Below are 21160 nucleotides of genomic sequence, written 5' to 3' on the forward strand. Positions count from 1 at the left end.
TACTTAACATTTTTTTGTTTCCACAAATGTTTATTAAATGTTCTATATTTAAGAAAGAGCAAAGCCAATCCAGGAAAAAAAGAAGAATATATGGTTGATAGCAACCCAATTGTCAATAATCTTTGAGGATTTATGCTAATTTAACCAGAAATGCTCTTTCAGAACATGGATTTATCACGTCATAGAACATTGAAGTCACATTAGAATGTGGTTAATTTCTCCACTGAGCTAGAAGCACATGGTTTGCAGAACATTGGCTACAGTAAGAACATACTCTGCATCAGAGAGGGTTCAACATTAACAACAATGTCTGTAAAAACAGAATCACAGCTGTCAAGAAGAGGTATGATCTTTATTTCTCCTAGAAGCTTCAGTGAAGCTCCTCTTTAAATTACATTTGCTGTTAATTTATAATATTATGACGCTACACATTCCAGTTTTTCATAAAGCACATGAAGTCTTATTTAATAAGAAACTGTTTTAGATAATTATCTGAAGACCCATATAAAACTTGTATAGTCTTTTTTTGACTGCTAAGTAATTCACTTGTTAAACTATAAAACAGAGCGTCAATAATTTTAGAATTTTACAGTCATATGAGATAAAAATGGCAGACTGGAAAGAAATACATTTCAACCCAGGTTTAATTGGAATGAGCCTTTTTATGCAAAATGCTCCTAATATTTCTTTTAGGAAACTCTAGGTCTTTGTTAATATTTCAGCTTACAAAGAAAATACAGCTGTCAGTATCCCAAAATATTGTTTTGCCTTGGGGATTGTGGTCAGGTATATAGTAAGGCAGAGAATCATTTAATCCATGATACACACTTACGACTACTTTTGTGATATCACTGAGAGGAAATGTGTGAAAATGTCACAAATTACTCAGCAGACAGTTAGCTATATTGGTGTCTCTGAAACCATGTTTGGCTCTGCTGTGTGCTTTTGTTTGTACAACTTGAGCACATGCTTCAAAATGTCATCCAAATTACAAGCATGCAAGGAATGAAGTATTACTTCTCTATCAATTTCAGAAGCATACTACTTTTATTTCATTAAATAGCTTATCAGCCAATCACACTCGGTAAAATCATGAAATTCCTTTCTTACATTTTTTACAGGAGATATTCTATGTTGTTATTTATGATCTAAAATAAATCTTCAAATTTGTTTATGATAATAAATATGGGAAAACAAAGGACTTTTAAAAATCATGTAAATTACAACATAAAAATCAGAAAGCACAACATTTATACAAAATCATTTGGCCAACTTGCTGGCAATTAAGTTGGGATACAATGTGCTCAGGGTGAAAACAAGATCAGAAGTTAAAACAAAATAGCCAGAAAAAATTGGAAAAGTTTTGGTTTTGGTTTTGGTTTTGGTTTTCCTGAGTACCTGGACCTGCAATTCAGCTGATCATTAAACACAACCAGAAAGAAAGGCTCTATTTTGCCTTTAGAGAGTTCATCCAGAGACTGCACAAGGGATTTGTACAGAATAAAGCCTCACAAAACCCAAGGGCTGTCAGAGGGAAATGGTGTCCAGGAGGACAGGGCAGGCCAAGCATCCTCTCAACAGCAAAGCCACACAAGAGAGCCAGAGGCAGCACTGCGACTGCCAACACAACTGCCTATCACGTCTGCCAAGGAGCCAGAAGCCGCTTGTGGGAAAATATCACTTACCCTTAGCATCTGGGTCCTGTGATTGTTATCCAAAGAGACAGAGTGGTAAGATATGGTGGGATAAACAGCATCCCATTAAACACACACGTATACACACACACACACACACACACATACACGTTAACTTTCTGGGTAAAGAGAGAGATAAGCCATACATGGATTTGGATTAGACTTTCTGTAGTTGGAATTCTTTTAAATCAGATTTATTCTATATATTCATATTTAGTTATATATTCAGTTATATACTCATATTTCATAATGAGATTGGCTTTAGTAATTACTTCTCACTAATAGCTTTGGTCTGTAAAAAACAAGATTTTAGTTGTATTTGTGGCTATTTGATGTGCATAGTCCACTATGAAATTTTTATTTTCTTGGAGTAATTGGTTATAGCTGGCTGATAGGATTATTCAAAAATTAAATATTGATTATGAATAAACTAAAACAAGCTATGCTTTGATGTTAAACTTTTTTTCTTTTTCTTTTCTGGTGTTGTGTCACTATTTTTAAGAGGCCAACTTCCAAAATATATACTCATAAAATAACATAAATTCTTATTAAACATGTGCTATACTATAAGCAGGTGATATATATCATTATAGAATAGATATAACTATGACATATATAACGTTACATACATATAGTATATTATATATATTTCAGTTTGATAAAGTCTCTTGTAAAATATACACTTTCAATTTACATCTGAATGAATCTTCTTGAAGTTTCCAAATGTGGCAATCTGATTGTATATATTCACTCTGCACCAAAAAATGAGGATGAAGGGGAGGGAAAATCTAGAGAATTAAAGATTGGAGACACCTTGTGGTTAATGTAAAGGTTTTAATTCATTCTTATGTAGAGAATTTGAAGATCATTATTACTGCAGAAAGTAATAGCCTTCTGTTTTTGAGTCTTCAGTAAAAGGGTAAGAAAAGTAGTTTTCATTTTAAATATTCTGCTCTGATACCAAGAACAGAAAATAATGCAGTTTCAAGTGTCAATAGCAATATAATGTACCCAAAGAGAAATTGTTTTATATTTTATTTTATAATGTCAATTCTATTGTACAGTTTAATGGAGAGCATTTGGAATAACAATCCCATTTATGTACACAGCGGATTTATTATTAAAACTCATGCTTTGCAGGAATAAAATTAAAATTTCAGTGGCATTTAGTGACTAAAAAAATGTGTATTTCAAGGTCATAAAATCTATTATATTGGTGCAAAAGTAATTGCACTTTTTGCCATTACTTTTAATTGCCAAAATCGCCATTACTTTTGCACCAACCTAATAGTTGCTTATTTGTGCATGTTATGTGAGATAATGCATATGGAGCAGTATATGCCATAATATGCATAATAACGTGCACTTGATTACTTATAAACATGTTTCGCATGTGCATAACATATATTACATGGACGTTTAATTTTTTAATTTATATAAATAGCAAAGTAACTTAGGTATGTTTATCATCGAATGCCAACATGAATACAATGTTCAAAAGAGATAAAAATTTTGTGGAAGTGCAAAACCACATGGTAAACAATTGATATGTTTTTGTTTATTTTTCTTGTTTGTCATTACCACACACACAAAGAAATTTGATTCTAATTGATAACCTTTAGACGAATAGATTATTTTCTGATCCCAAATAATTCTCAAATTGATTCAAATTTAGTTCCATTTTTACAGCATTTTTATGTAAACTAGATAATAATGATGAAAAGTGTTTCTTTTATATTGCTTCTCTATGTAATGGTGGAAGAGCTCTGTGAATTCAATTCAATGAGGCTCAATTATGGGAATGAGGAAGAAGATAAGGGAATAAATAGATTCTAAACATTTTATTTCATTTAAAAATTTAAAATGCTCAATTGAAATGTGAGATATTTCTCCAATATTTATAAATACATAAATAACTTATGAATAAATGCAAAAAATCAATAAGAATTTATGAAAAGTTTTTGGGCTATGTGTTGTTTCATTTTCCATAAGGGAAACTAACAGCCCCAGAAAGATGTGAATAAAATCAGAACTACTTTCTCTAGGCCATTTAAGTGATTACACTCTAAAACTAGAACCTGAAATGCAAATGTTTAATTTTATGACCAAACTACTTTTACATATTTGTTGCATTTGTTATATGTTTTCCTTGAAGCTCTTGTTTATTTCCTTATCTAGTTGCCTTTTTCCCATTTCATTTCTAATCCCGAAGGTTTGCAGTTTCAATTTTCATTATTTTATTATATTTATACCATGCCTTTAATCTTTAATAGTTTTTTTTTAAGTTTAGTTGGTTTATTAACCCACAAGTTTAATTAGGTATTCTGTAACACCATAAAATGTAGGCCTAGGATATACTATTATATACAAAAGCATTTCATGTAAGTCAGTGTATTAAGACTGTTAAATTTCAACTTATTATAATTACACATGGCAGAACCATTTAACCCTTTATGATCTTTACATATTAAATTGTGAAAAAAGAAACCGTACTCATTTATTAAAGTCAACACGGTTTACAGCCTTAACTAAATGTTACATAGTCATGATTCCCAGAGATTTATTTTTTCCGTAAGATATCAACTGAAGTTACAGAGGACAAGTTATCCTCTCATTCCCTGTGTTAATCCTGTGTTCTTTACAACTGTCCAAATTGTATTAGAATTTGCTTATAATGATGTTATATGATGTCCTTGTTGTGATACCTGCATTTCTGGAGAACTTAATATTGATTTACTGTGTCTTTTGCCCATCTTTGAGCAGCCTAGATAGCAATTACAGCTGTTGGTGGTATCTATTTTGTCTTTTCATAATTGTCATTTCATGTTCTACTTAAGATTAAAATATGAAAATTGTACCACGTGCACATCAACAGTGCATTAACCAAGTTATCAGCGATATCTGTGAAACACTATGATTTAACCATGGTTCTTTACATTGCTTCTTCATTTTATTTATGAAAATTGCATGCTACAATATAAACTTGAACAAGAAATACATTCAAAGGTGAGCCTCCCTGACATCAAGTCCTCATCAGGATCATTACTATCTTCCTAAGAAATCCATGGGACTTTCCCAGTACCTGCTTGCCTCTGCCAAATGCTTTCTCCCCTTCAGACTGGGATTTCAGATAAGCAGGGGCTGCTTTGTTTTTCTTCAGCTCTTACTTTAAAAGAGCCTTCACAGTTTTTGAGCTTTCTCTACTATTCTAATTTCAATCCACATTTCACATAGAATATGGAATTTTATACAAGGAAAATCATGTTTAAAAGTTATACAGCAGATTTGAAATTTCTTCTTTATTACAAATAGGTCTACCAGGTATAGATTTCTTCAAAGCACTGTTAAGAGCTGTACCAAAATTGAAAACTGTCTTATTTGAAGACAAAATACACTTAATGTGGGGCAGAGAGACAGAAGGAGATGACATTGCCTGGGCTCCTCTCATTAGGAAGTGTATCACACAGAAGCTGTAAAATAATTTTAAAATTTTAAGAGGAGAAATTATTTTGCAACTAATTTGGAATTTTTTTCCTGGTCAATTTATATAAAACATGCAGTTGAAATCACAAAAACACATTATGATTCTATCTTGACTTAACAAGTTTGAACTGCTCAAGAAAGATTTTTTTGTGTTGCACAGTGAAAATAAATATTAAATATCAAGATGAAACTGAATATTTGAATACCCTCCCAAGCACATTCCCCCATACACACACACACACACATACACACACATACAAATACACATATACTTTCCTACCAGCAGACTAAATCCAGCTAGTTCCTGAAAGGCATTTATTTTGAGAATCACTATTGTTTTATTTTACTACATTTGTTTGGAGACTTTTTAAAAATGACTATATGCAAAGAAATAATAACTGCATCTGCAATCTCGAGCAGCAGCCCCTCCTTACGAGACTGTGTAGGGCATTTGTGGGTGTTGTTATTGTTGTTGTTGCAATCTAGCTAATAAAGGCTTTCTCTTACACAAGAGAATTTTGACAGGGTTGACTCCAGACAGCTTTCCAGCTGAGGTCTGGGGCCTTGCTGAACTTTCAAAATTTTCCCATTTGAGCTGCATCAAAGTGAAGGAAATTCAAGGATCACTAACGTCTCAGATGGTAGCACTTGCCCTAACAACGAAGGTTCAGGAATTCTTTGGAGCAGGCTGAGGTCATTTTTCTCCCCTTTTCTCCTAATGCTTTTCTCTATTAATCAGAGCTCAGAGCTCAGATTGGTCTTCAACTTCCTCCCAATCCTTGCTAAGCCTGTCATTTCTAGCTATTATTTACTTTAATGGACTTTGGCTGATCCCTTATGAAGCTTTGGATCTGAGAATAATAAGGCTGGAGAGCAACGGGCATAGACATGGGTGTGGGTTTGCCTGCAGATTAACCGTGGCAGATGGGCTTTATTGCGGTTTCCTGTGTACTGAGCGTTGATTGAGAGGGTATAATGAGAGAGGTGGTGTCTACACAATGGTCACAGCCACTTCATTGCACTTTGCGTCTAAACAACCCCATTTTTCTAAATCTTTGGGTTGTGAAATTTTAGGAAGTCAGAGCACAAGAACAAGTACAAAAACAACTGTAAATAACCATGAATGTTAATCCAACACTAATTGGTCCCTTCTTTCAGTATGAGTCCATTTTGCTCAGTTTTTAAAATTCTGGGTAAATTAATGGCAAAGATAGTTAAAATGTTCTTGCATTAGGTGGTTTTGGATGAAATAGTGAGCAACATGCATTTTCTGTGTATGTGTTTTTTGTTTGAGTTTTTGGTTTGTTTGTTTAGTTAAATATATGCTATATTTGATTATTGCCACAGACAACAAATGCTTAAGCTGTAATTATTTATATGCTTTGGGAGTTATGTTGGAGATACATTTTGAGGTAAATTATCAACTAGAGAATATTTTAAAAAATAACATCAGGGCAATTGTTTTATTTCTGGCTTAGTAAAGAAAAAATGTACTTTATTTCTTGCATTTGATGCAAGTTTCTGCTCAGTTGCAACTCGCTATGCAATTAAAACATTTTTGTCACGGGTGCTATCTAAAGTTATTTTACATATTCTTAATTTTTAAGATTTTACTTAATTCCTCCTTTTCATCAATGGATTAAATCACAACTATTGATTCTTTTCTTCTTTTAGGGCTTTACCCATCTGTCTTAATGCTTTCATCCTACACCCCTTGGTCTCAGAGGGGTGTTCTGAAAGTGAACCGCCAAAACCTGGAGAAGACTCTAGGTCAAGTTTGTGTACAAGAGTTTAAATTTTTAGTGACAGTCCTCTCTCACGGCCGCCTGAAAGTTTCCACACAGAACTGCACAAGCGAGCACCACCAATTATCCTCCTCCTTTGAAAACCATTATCAAGTTTTTCAAAACTTCTTTCATTTCACTGTTGTCAGTCAGTGAAAAGGAAACTAACCACCATGTCAAGACAACTCAGCTGCCTAGCAACGCAGGGCCACATTTTAATTCTGACTTGCTTCTGGTCTTGACTAATAGAAAGGGACTATGTTAAGCCAGTCACAAGAGTTGTTTGTCACTTCTGAAATGCAAACAAAACTATATTGTTTTCCAAAGTATTGGGTGTGATTGATGTAAAGATTTACAGTAACATCATTCATTTTCTCTTGTGTTTTAGTACGATTGATGTCATATCTTTTCATGCTTTATTAAATACTTTAAAAGAGCTCAAAAAACATGACGCTTTTTGTCCTTTAAAGAGTCTAAAGACGGGTTTTTCTTTCCAGTGAACTAGGCTCTAACAACTTGTGAAATTTAATGAATCTATTCAACTAGTGTCAGTCACATCAATAAATAATTTAATAAGAAACCACCATCCGTGAAGGAGAATGCAATTTAAACAATCAGAGAGAAACAGACCAGACCAAGGTCAACATTATGGGGTGGGGGGAGGAAAAATTGAGCTTTTAAGTCATGAGTCTTAGAGTTTGGTTTATCAGATTTTCCCACAGCCCTGTATTCTTGCTTTTGGTAGTAAAAGCTGCAAGTTTCTACTAGTGCAATTCCAGTGTTAAATCTTTTCAGGCATAATGTGGAGATATATATAGCAAAAGCACAGTTTTTACATCCCCTAAATTCATATAAAATGGTTATTCAAATTGAGAAATTGTATCTGTGCTTGAATGTACTTCTGCTCCAGTTGACTGGGAGCCAATTAATAACGTGGAAGGTATCCACTATTTTAAATATTCCCTAAAATTGCTGATATGTCTAGTATTTTATATAAAAATATAGTGAACTTCATTTAGTAGGAATGTGCCAATTTATATGATTTATATATATGTAAATGAGAAAACGGTAATGTTCTCCTCCAAAAGAATGTAAGATCTGAGTAGTAAAGAGAAATTACAAGCATTAATTATAATTTTCTTGTGAGATAATATTCTAAGCAGTAACTCAATAATCATTTAACAAAATGTTTATTAAAAATTATAGCTTAAAAAGGTCAGAATGATAATAAAAATAAGCTGGGTGTCACCATCACGGAAAGGCAGTAGAAAGTTTTTTCTTTCAATTCTGAAAATAATTCAGAATTAAGAGATTGTCTGTTTTCTTAAAACATTACTCATATTCTAAATTGGGATCTAATGATTAAGTAGGACAGAAACGAGATAGTCTAAAACATGTTAAAACATAATAAATATATGTTTTAAGATGAATAACAAGCATTGCATATGAAGAAGAATGATTGATGTTAAGGAAAAGAGATTATTTTATCTTGAAATGAAGTAGAAATCTTAAAGAGCTTTAAAAGACTTAATTCATTAGCTATATTTTGTCTAATTAGCCTATATCAACACTGAATATAAACTCAAAGAATATGATTTTTATTCGAAACAGAAGTGGTTTAGGTTCCATTTAAGATTTTTTTTGAAATTATTACATTCTGGTAGCACTGTGATGTATTGAAATATGTCTAGCTTTGGATGTCAAATCTGGGACTGGGACCCATTTGCCCTGTCAAACAAGGGCAAATTATTACCATCCTGGAGCGTCACTTTTTTCACCTATGAATGAGGATAAGAACATGTTCTTCATGGGCTATTGGGGTGATGAGAATATCTGGCTCATCAAAGGACTCAATATAAGTATAGGTAGTAATAGGAATGGTAGAACATGTTGCTTAAACACTCACATTCACAAACTAAGCTGCCTTGGTACTAGCTGTGTGACCTTGAGCAAATGGCTTCCACTTTTTGGATCATCAGTAACTTCATCTGTAAAATGAGGCCAATAATAGTACCTATATCTTAAGGTAAGTGTAGATGTTAACCAATTTATGACAAAATATTGCATATAAAGAAATTAAAAAGCACTTACTCATAATTGCAGGTGATCAAATAACCAATGCTAGTGTTCATATTATAATTATGCTTGTGTTAATGTTATTTTTCTCAGATGTTAAAAATAAATAATTTAGCTCCTCCCATTTTTTTTTAATGATAAACCAAAATTAAAGGCTTTGTTTCCAGATTGGTAAGTAGACTTAACTACCAAAGTCCATTCCATAACAGAAGAAATGGAAAGATATAAGTAAGCTTTTAAAATATTGATTATTTTATCTGAATTCGTTTTTAACCAGATATTGTCTTGAAATATAATGGAGCATTACTGTAGCATGTCTTGGCAAAACTTAAGATTTTCCAGCTCTACATCAAAGGTGCTTTGTCAACTAAGTCTAATTATTTTATAAAGTCAATTATAAAATTGGTACCAGTAATTATTATGTGGTACCAAGAGACAATAGTAGGCACAAAACCTGATAGCTTGAAGCCCAGTCTTAGTTTTCTCAGAATTTCCAGTAGAAGCACATATTTATGAGCTGAAAGCAGCCTATGGACATGTTTTGTTTGTGCTACACAGAGTTTTAAATTATGATTATTGAATTGATTGACAACTTCTGAACTTTAGATTTTCCATTAAAATCCAGATTCCTAGGTGCTCTTTAAAAATCAGAAAGATGGCAAGAGTGAAACTGCTGTAGCAGTGTTGGGTAGCGGCTGAGTTGCTGTGGGTTTTTTTTTTGATGAGGTCTGAATTCTCTACTTCATCTTTGTCAACAGTGCTTTCTCCATGTACTGTGAAACACATCCATCTAGATCCACCTATTTAAGCTACATGCCTAGCCCCCAGAGTCATCCAGACTTTTAGCATAAGAACTCAAATGAGAAATCATGAAGAATGCATTAGCTGAATCCAACATCACCTACAGGACCCTGGGCCCACTGCACTTTGTAATTGTATTACTTTTCTTCTGGTTATCTTCATAGGATCTTAGGTATACTCTCTCTGAAAAGTGTTAAAGACAACTTCTCCCTGGGCTTGAGAATAAATTATCTTTTTCCTATCGCTGTATATTTTTTTTTGTTTGTTTCGTTTTTTTGTTTTTTGTTTTTTCCTGGCTGGATAGGGAAGTGATTAAGTCACGAGTGAGGAGCTGCAGTGGCCCATGAACAATACATAGGTCCATCTCCTGGAACTTGTGACCACTCGCCCAGGATCGCACTCATGACCACAACAAAGATGATGGCTTTTCTGTTTCTCCTGCCGCACCACATCAGACACCTGTGGCAAATATTGAGGCAACACTATGTGAAGTCTGACTAGTGACTCTTGGAGACTCCAACTAATGGCTTCTCTGGGAGGGATAAAATAGGGCACATGAAATTATCTTGTTGAGAATACATAGGTATGTTTATAGACTCACATATATTTCATTTATAAATATAAAATTATTTTAGACTGAGTTACAATTTTTGTGGTAAAAATAAGTAGAATAATAGCATTTAAATAATACTTTTAAACTTTTTCATATTCTTTCTTAAATACCTTGATTAACATTTATCTGGTAACATTATTTGTCTCATTCTTTAAAAAGAAGGAAAATAGGCTATGAGAAAGTAAGTACATTCAAGTTCCAATTATTCTTAATATGTTATATCATAGTATTTCATTTGCATCAAAGTCAGTTACACAGCAAACTAACCAACTACACAAACAAAAATAATAATATGAAAGTAGAAATTTACATTTGAAACTCTTAACTACCATCGGTACCAAATATACTTTTGGTTATCTTGTCAAATTATAGGGATGAGTGGCTGAGACCATGCAGGTATGTTCAGTAGGGTTGAATGGAGTGTTAGAGTGTTGCTATTGGCCTTGAAATAGATTGATTTTTTTTTTCTTTTTTTGCCTTCTACCTGGGATCATGGTCTCTGCCTTACTTGCACAGGGTCCTCATTATCAAAGCAGATTATCTGGCTCATATTACACAATATGTTAAATAGCTTACTTCTTTAAATATACACACTTTCACCATATTCAAATGTGAATACTCAGAGCTTAAAAACACTCACGAGATTTTATTAAAAACAATTTCAATTAAAAATAAAATTGTGTTTTAACCTTTATGTGTTTCCCAGGTCTTTTTTAAAAATAAGTATTCTTATTTAACAGTATATAATAGTATTAACCGATAAGTTTAAAGTAAGTATCTGTTTAAGGAAATTTCTTCATAAGAAAATATACTAAATTTTCATATGATGCCTAGCTGCATTTTTTTTTTTTTTTTTTTAGTGCTTTGTTCATTTCCTGTCACAAGATGTTAACCTCAAAGAAACATTTGGTATCACTGAAATGGCTTTAAACATCACTTTTCAAGCCACAGAAATTGTTTTTGTGATAGTGTGCCTGTTGAATACCATTGCCAGAATATTTAATCACACTTGTCATGACAGATGCAAACACAGGAAAATAGTCTTGATATAAGAAAAAGATTTCTAAAGATTTCAATATCCAGTCAATAGGTTAGCTTTTAAAGCTTATATCTACATCTAGATATAGAATTCCTATTCCCAAATTTAATCTAGACAGTTCTTTAAAATGAAACATAAAGGAGTCTGTCTAATTTCTCATTTGGAAAGAAAAATGTGAAATAAAAGACATGAAAATTATTTGTGAGTGGGATGATGATTCCGGATGGAGGCTTTTGTGCATAAATAGTTATAACCATTCATAGACTCTAGATTTGGAAGACATTTGGAAATCATGTAGTGCAACTTCACAAACAGTGGGGAGACAGCCCTCTAAGTCATCCCCCACCCCAGTGGGTTGCTCTTTCTGGCTCCTTCCAATAAGGGGAAGCTCTCTCTCTCTCTTTTTTTTTTTTTTTTGGAATTATGTTTCCTTGAACTGCTTCAGATGGATTTTTGGGTGAGCCAAAGTTTCCTTTCTCTGGCTTCCTAAGTCTCTCTTTACAGCTATATGGCTTCAATACAAGAAGGTGGAGCAAAAAAATTTTCAGAGCCATTGGTCATGCCACCATTACAAAAATCTAATGTGATGTTTCACCAACAGCACACATTCAATAGTTACAAATGAATATTAATACATAAATTTAAGATTGTTCTGCATCTAGGGCTTATTTGTTCCAAGGTAATTGTAATAATGTCATTTTCCTCCTTCACCTTGCCTAAAGAGTCCTGTTAATGGAAGGACAGGATAACAATCCCTAAGAATGTCAAATCCCTATTCAATCACTATTCTGCTTCTTCTTCCCTTTGCTTCAAAATCTAACCATATCTCCTTATGCTCACCAACAGATGGGGCCAAATTAGGGTTTTTTTGGGAGGTGGTGTTGAGTGCATACATACGTTTGAATCATTCACAGTGGTGAAAGGGAGAAGGAAACTCAAAGCTTCAAGCTCATTTTATCCTTTAAAATGACATTGAGGCCACCAGAGTTGGCTGAGCCCTGTGCAGCCCCAGTCAGGACCTGCTGAAGATAGCTGTGCTTCTGTTTTCTGTCATTTATAAAAAATTATCTTCTTGTCAAGATATCCTCAGGTCATTATTTAGTTTAATGAACATTTCAGAATGCCTAGTAGATGTTAGGCATTTCATCAAGTACTGGGAATAAAAAGTGAATGAGACATAAACCTCAACCTGAAGTTGTTCACAACCCATTGAAAAAGAAGAACATGTAAACAAATACTTTTGATTTAAAAAAAGACCTTAAATAGAGATTAGCACACGAGGTTATCTACAGGAACAGCACATGACTATCACAGATGGGGTTAAATGAGGGGTTCACAGGGTAGTTGATAATTTAGTACAGCAACTTGAGTGTAGTCCAAGGACATTAGGAGGAAACACATCTGTAAAGGTCTGATGGTATTTAAGAATAGAATGCATGCTGGAGGAATAGCAAATGATCAGCATGGCTGAAGCAACATAGAGAATGCTGATAGAAATTTGATTAGGTTGAAAAGGTTTATTTTAAGGTTATTAACATAAAGTAATAGTTTCCATTTGCAATAAGTTATTTTAGTCAGACTATAAATATACATTTTAAAAAAAATAGGTTGAGTTAATCAAAAGAGCTTGTTGAATGTTTTTTCTAGGAGTATACTTTGCCCAAGAAAATGTTTATTTACATGTGAAAGAGGATAATGCTAGAGGATCAGCTAATTGGTAACACATATATTACATACAAATTTTAGCTAAATAGATGAATTTTGTGATGTTTTTAATAGTAATAAAAATTCCATCCTCTTTACCATAAATAGAGGGTTAGTAAAATGAATTTTTAATTATTCATACAATGGAATACTATGGATTCAGTAAAATAAGGATCTGGAAAAACACTGGATTCTATAGAACTGATAGTCATTACACAGACTGTTGGAAGAATAAAAGTAATAAAAGCAGATTCCATAATAAACAGTTAGATCACAACATTTTTTTTGTTTTTTTTTTGTTTGTTTTTTTTTGGAGATAGAGTCTCGCTCTGTTGCCCAGGCTGGAGTGTAATGGTCCGACCTCAGCTCGCTGCAACCTCCTCCTCCCCTCCCAGGTTCAAGCAATTCTCCTGCCTCAGCCTCCCGAGTAGCTGGGATTACAGGTGCACACCACCACACCCAGCTCATTTTTGTATTTTTAGTAGAGACAAGGTTTCACCATGTTGGCCAGGCTGGTCTCAAACTCCTGACCTCAGGTGATCCGCCTGCCTTGGCCTCCCAAAGTGCTGGGATTACAGGTGTGAGCCACCATGCCCAGCTGGATCTCAATTTTTAAAAAATATACATTTATTTATATTGAAAATACCTTAAAATATGTATTAAAAGTATATTGGTGGTGGTCATCTCAGGGTAGTAGGATTGGGGATGATCTGAACTTTCTTACCTCTTTAGAGTATCTGTTTAATTTTTTTCTACAATAAATATAAAGTTGTTTAATATAAGAAAAAAATAATGGTTAACACTCGAGGGATAAAATAAACTCTCTAGTTGTAATAAAGACCATTTTCAAACAGTGATTCCCAATTCAGTCTTCAAAATGTAGATAAAGCAGTAGAATAATGTCAAGGTGTTTCAACTAGTCTTTGGACCCAACACTCAATGTGGCTGTCCTTATGGTGGTCTGACTAGGTATTATTCGGTCCATGTAATACCATAAGGACAATTCTGTCCAGAAAGTAGCTTCTGTGGTTAGATAAATTTGGCCAACAAGAAAGCATTGGTTGAAGTCCTCTGTAATCTTCTAACACTTATTGCATGTGTATAGTTTTAGGTACAACTTATTGTTCAATTATTTACTTTGGTTTAATAATTATAAATGATAAAACATATACTTTATGCATTTATCACTGTAGCAATTATCTCAATGGATTCTATCATCCATGCCTTACTTGGAAGACTTGCCAAACATTTTTCTGATTTATTTTACTTTATTTTGTTTAGATTGAAAATTTTACTATTTCCACTGAGCAAATAAACAACAAATAGTTGTTTTTTGTCATTTAAGAGAAAATTATCTTCTTGTCAAGATGTCCTCAGGTCATCAGATAAATTCAAATGTGTTTTATAGTGATTTTGAAATATTATAATCAAAATAGTCCCTCTTTTAAACAGATTTAAATATATATGTGTATGTGTGTGTGTATGTATATATATATATATATATTTGATTTTTAAATGGAATCCTTGCATCTACTTCCATGACAATTTTTGAAAAATAAGAATTTTCAAACATGGTTTATCATATTCCACACGTGTCTCAAAAATGAGCATCAGTACTTGATAGAGCAAGTACTATTAAAATGTTACTTCACTTTTGAGTGCTTTTTTGGACATTTATCAAAAGGGCAGTCATAAATCATCATTATATTCCTTTTTAAGCAAAAAGAAGAAGCAATACATACAGTTTGTACACCAGCAGTTTCATCCTCTCTTCATGTTGTGGCAGATTAATATCAGCTTAGCCCAGACATCCAAAGTTATGCTGTTGGCAATGTAGCCATCTGTTTTTAATGAATATCTGGGGTCCATTTTTCAGTTAAGCTTCTCTTATTGTGTGTGTATGTTGCATTTTCAGTGCTATCTGCATAATTGCTTAAAGATTTTACTGCAAAATTAATATCCTGGCTGTGAACAAGGGAACAAGGCAAAAACCAGGATGACAGAACCTGAGATGAGGTGAAAAGCAAATCCAATTTTTCCTTGCACCATAGAAACCTCGTCAGGACTAGCTTTATCTGGTAATCCACATTTAAACTTTAACCTGTAGGGGGGCTCTTTGTGTTAGATAATGTAAGCATAAAAGGAGGCTGAATCGCTAATCAGATTAATCATATTTTGTAAGACTCAAAAGCTTCATTAAAAGGAACTGGTATCCAAGTTACACGTTGTTGTTGTTGTTGTTGGCAGAATAAGAGTTTATCATTAAAAAAAAAAAAGAATGACATGAAAATGCTCAAATGTCTGCAACTTTTAGTGAACCTATAGCAAACAAGACTAAAAGACCAAATCAAATCCTAATTCATAAAATTACTTTACATCCCAACAGAGTCAACACATAGATTACTTCAGTTTCTTCATATTTTAATCTTAGAAGACAATATTTGATAGAGGTTGTGACAGCTATTATAATTTTTTCATATTTTGAGGAGTAATCTTCCTTTAATATCTTTATAAGATATACATTTATAAATTATATATTATATATGAATTATATATAAATGTAACACATAAATGTATAAAGACTACCAGTTGATGATTTATTATTCTAAACCATTTCTCAAAAGCCATTTCTCTCATTTTGTAAGTTGGTTGCTTAAAGGAAGAAAATTTTTTGGAAATAGAGAACTTTCTCAAGAGTAACATGGAAAAGAATGATTTTGTAGGTCCAATATTTTTTAAAATATGAATCAAAGAAATGCAGTAATAAATTTGTTGAAAACGAGGGAAAGAAAAAATATTATTTTTGCAAGCAAAGCAAAACTTAAAAAAAATATGTAGTTGATAGTCTATAGCATGACTAGGTAATTGTGGGGAAAATGCAACTGTGGGGAAAATGCAATTGTGTGTATAACTTTATGCACACCAAAATCTCCCTTTTGAAAACTCAGCCCTTATACTTTAAATCAACAAATAGTTTTCAGCATATGGTATGTTGACAAATGCCTCTTAACAAAACTGCTCCAATAATAATCTTGGTGAAAGAGCATGCCAAGTAATAGCTATCAAAAATTGTTTTATGCTACCCCTCTTGAAGGATACCATGTAATTCTGATATCTAGATAGATGCATAAAAACATTACATCAGTTCATTTTTATTAGTACAATAGATATCATTCTAAGGAAAGATCAATTTATAAGATTATATATTAACAGCTGTGGAACTCTAGATCTTAAAATCAACTATACAAAATTGCTAATCAAAATACATAGGTCTTTATAACCAAGTCATTTCAGATGAGGAAACTCAACCAAATGAAATAACAGTATGGTTTGTTAACAACAACAAAACAAAACAAACGAGAAATAGAAGCAATATCAACAGCTTGCTTAGCATGTGATGATACCACATATAATATCTAAATTAATGAATATTTTAAATTGTATTGTAAAAGATCCAAGTTTACTAACAAATCTTTAGCTTAAATATTAGCAATAATAGTTTCTGAATGAATCATCAATAAATTTAATGTATGCTCTGTCAGCCATATAGATGTATAATTATGTTTTATAACATCAGACTGGTCTAAATCAATAATTTCTGCATTTGTACACTTATGCATCTATTATCTATTATCCATGATAATGAAAGTACATTTCTAATTTATCCCCAATATTCCAATAGTTTCTATTGCAATATCCTCAATATTCCAATAGTTTCTATTGCAATATCCTCAATATTCCAATAGTTTCTATTGCAATATCCTCAATATTTCAATAGTTTCTATTGCAATATCCTCAATATTCCAATAGTTCTATTGCCAATATAAATTCTACTTTTAACCATTGAGGCCTAAGTTTTTTTTCTATAAAGTTTAATTTTCCTGGCTTGTGTTTTTCTACTTCTATCCCAACAAATTAAATAAAATGTTCAAAATAACCACTCTTAAAAACATTGGTATATAAATTTTGCTTTACATTTAAAAAATAACTTTACCTATGATTTTGAATTGTAAAGATCTCCACCGCTACATTAATTCCGAAAAGGAAATAAACTGTTTTATTATTCCTTAAATGCTCTACACAAGTGTTTTAACCATCTCCTACAAAAATAAAACAAAGCCAAAAACACACACAGCCAAAAAATAAGCAGTAAATCTCAATTTTGTAAAGATTCTAACATCAGAGATCTTTGGTAATTTTAACCTCTGATGAGCTTAAGCTAATGATGAACAATGAATGTGGTACTGATGACCTATTCATCAGAAAATTAGGCATCTAACTCTTACCTCAGACTGACTGTATGATTTTGTGTAAGTCATGTCATCATCCAGATTGTCAGCTCATAATCTATAAAATGAGAGAAATGACCTTAGTTCTCTCTAAGGCTGCTTACAAGTTGAATATTCAATGACACTTAATGTTGAATATAGGCGATGTTTGAAGGGAAGACCTTTCTTATACAAATATAAATATTCAGAGGTTTCTGGAGTAACATGGACAAAAATATAATTGATATAACCTCAAGTTTATTCTATTAAATTATGTAGTCATCCCTACCACACAAAGAAAATTATAAGGTTCATAAGCCCAGTAAATGCAGATAATATAGGCAGCAATTTGAATCATTTACTCCCCACAAGCCCCAAGCTATTCTCAAATTGGCAATTTTGCCTAAACTAGGCATTTGTTTGATTGTTTTTTTTCCTCTTCCTGCCCTGAATGAATTGTGGCGTTTTTACTTTGCCTCAGCATATCAATTCAGTCATGGAAACAGGAGGCAAAAGATTCAACTTTTGGGTGATTATAATTCTTGGGCCTACAGTATGCAAAAACATTAAGCAGAATTTAAAGAATGAGCATAAATACAGGTAGTGCTTTATTGTCATGTTTTCTTGATGCAAATCTCAAGGCCATCTTTTAGGTAAGATCCCCCCACCCCCACCAACCCCCGCCCCCACCGCCAAGTCGAGGAAAGGAAAAAGTCTTTACCACACTTTAAATAAAAATAAAAAATAAAAACAAAACAAAACAACAAAAACCTTACATGACTGCTTCCAAGGAAAAAAAGTCCCCTTTGGAATAGAGAGCAGCTGTGGAGACATCTGTGGGCTGAACTGAGTCCTAAAAGAACAATTGCGCATACATCTGTGGAGATAAAATAAGTGATGGATAAAATGTGAATTAAGAGCTCACATTCTGTAGATACTATTATAAATGTATAAGAATAAAATGAGGCTCATAAAACATCTTTTTATACTTCACCATCAACTATCTGGTGAATTAAGACGTGACAATAAAAGAGCAAAGCAAGGTCAGCTGGAGGGTCACAACACTGTTCTATGGTTCTTTTTTCTTTTTTTTTTTTTGCAGGGGAGACCTAAGGACATGTTTACCTTCTCTCAGTGAACACCACATATTTTCATTTGACCATCTGTACTGAGATAAATTTCAGTGGTATCGGCATACCACATGTGGCTTGTGCCACATGCATTTGTTCCTCAGTAACCTACAATATTTTTTCAAATCTTCACAACATAGTTTATTAAAATTTGAATTGGACTGCAAATAAAATACAGTTAAGACATGGAGCAAATAAACTGTTCTGATGAATCGCAACAAAACACATGATCTTAGATGTCATCAGTTTCTACCTTACTTTCCAAATAAAATATTTGACTTCAGAGCAGCCAAGAGACTTAGCCAAAAATCATATAGTTAGTGACAGAATTTGAACAAAAACCTAGATATCCTGGTTTTCAATCTAAAGTTCTTTACATTATACTCCTTGTTAGTTCTCTTGGAAATATTTTACAAGTTTTCTGAAATAGCATTGTGTTTTGACATAATTTGAATGCTAATTAGAGTATAAACATCTTGAGATCAGAGAATATGCACGTATTATTGAGTATAGTTATATCAAATCTTAATATTTTGATAACTTATACAATTTAAATTATTCCAGGTTATAGAAAAAGATAGAAATTTTGAAATATTTAGTGTTCTTTTAAACTCTTCTTGCCAATAACTAAACAAGATATTATGAAAACACAAAGAACATATATCAATCACATTTTTGAATAAGATTACAAAACTCTTTTATAAACCATTAGCAAATCAAATTGAGCAGTATTAAATAAGCAAGGAGGTTTTAGTTAAAGACTCTAAGGACAGTTAATTTGAGGAAGAAAAGTAATGTAGTCTTTGTATATTAAATTGATAAAATTTAATATTCTCTGTAAGACTGCTAAAAAATGTGAAATGAAAAAATAGCTCTTTCACATGATAAAGACTGTCTTAAAACAGACCACATAATTTTTAATTATGGAGTCACTTCTACTTTCAACACTTAGGAATACTCTATTTAATTGCTATAAAATACATCATAGGCATAACTATTATCAAAAAAAGAGACAAAACAACACTACATATAGATTATATGCTCTGTACTTGGAAAGCCCAAGGTAATCACCTGAATCAATTGAAGTATGATAAGCAGTAATACAATAAGGAAAAGAGTCAATCACAAAATAATATTTAACAGCTGTAGGCAACTTAGATTTAGAACCTGTAACAGTAAAAGAATTCAAAATAGTAAAGTATCACATACAGTGAGAAAATATTTAACTGTAGTACTAACCTAAATAAAGAAAATTAAAAGATTAATTAAGATAGTAAATGAAGACTCAAAGGTATGTACAGACTTATTATAGTACTGAATCAGAGGGTTTAATAACATAAAAATTTATTGCTTCAGAGTTAATCTATTAATTTAGTAAAATATTACTCAGTATAGCAAGGGATTTTTCTTAAGAATTTTGCCAAATGATTCACGAGTTAATTTGGAGTACAATAGAAAAATGTGAGAATTGTAAAAACATTTTTGGAAGGATAGTGACACAGCCTCATTGTACAAAACGTTAACTTACGTTCTAAAAATATAGTAATTTAAACAGTATGATGTTGAAACAAGTATCAATGTAACAAAATATAAAAGTCAGAAACATGCCTAAGGACATGTAGTAAGTATATGATAAAGGAAGTATATCAGGTCAGTAAGGAAAGTAATAGAATTTTTAATAAATGGTATTGATATAGCATATCACAGTACATAATAAAATCAATTCCTGATGGATTAAAAATATACATTTTAAAATAAGCTGATGGGGTATTATAATAAAATATAGTTCAAGACGTATATAAATTTGGATTGTGGATTACTTTTTAAGCCTGCTATCGGATGTAGAGCTATAAAGGCAAAAATAGATATATCTCCTTCTCACCACTATACTGTTATTTCCTAGTTGCTAATCTTTTTCAACATGGATGCTGCTGCTAAAACCTTCTAGACAGACAAATTAGAAAAAGAGCACTGGGTTCCTGAGGACTCGAGAAAAAAAATAAGAAGAAGATGGTGTAGGTGTTTAGAAAAGATGATAGACATTTTCTAGTGAAATTATATCTTCATTGAGCATGTCTGTAAAATGCAGACAATGTAAAATGACAGCTGTATAATACTATAATGATTTAATTTATTTGAAATCATCATTTTTTTCTACATAGTGTTCTATTCATATCAGAACTTAGAATTTAAGCTGTTCATATTTTCATTCAGCTATATTATAAGTAAAATTGAGTTTTTCAAATGATCTGCAAACCTAATCACTCTGCTAAATATATGAGTCTGTAGGAAAATACATTTTATTTTCAAGTGACTGACATTTAAATAGACTTTGGAAATACAAACAACTAATAAAGCAATGGATGCTTATATTTTTCTCTAGCTATTTATAATTTAATATAATCACATCATTATATAATACAATAATATTAATTTATATATAATATAAATAAAATTTACCTGGCTGATTTTAAATTGTTTGGAACTAATGACTCCTTTTATTTCTTCAATTTTCTCCTCTTTGGGGTCAGAATATCTGTATATAACTGGTATCCTTTTAAATTTTTT

General features: G+C 32.2%; 1 long non-coding RNA gene across 1 annotated transcript in view; it reads left to right on the forward strand.

Annotated features, from left to right (window-relative positions):
• Positions 1–261: 261 nt before the first annotated feature.
• The window catches only part of LOC101127835 (uncharacterized), an 83525-nt gene continuing 62626 nt past the window's right edge, over positions 262–21160 (forward strand). The window contains exon 1 of the long non-coding RNA XR_008678137.2: positions 262–343. This is a non-coding gene — a long non-coding RNA (uncharacterized lncRNA). The remainder of the gene's footprint in view (positions 344–21160) is intronic.

The sequence above is a fragment of the Gorilla gorilla genome, chromosome 2 (assembly GCF_029281585.2).
Source record: "Gorilla gorilla gorilla isolate KB3781 chromosome 2, NHGRI_mGorGor1-v2.1_pri, whole genome shotgun sequence".
In the NCBI taxonomy this organism is placed as follows: domain Eukaryota; kingdom Metazoa; phylum Chordata; class Mammalia; order Primates; family Hominidae; genus Gorilla; species Gorilla gorilla.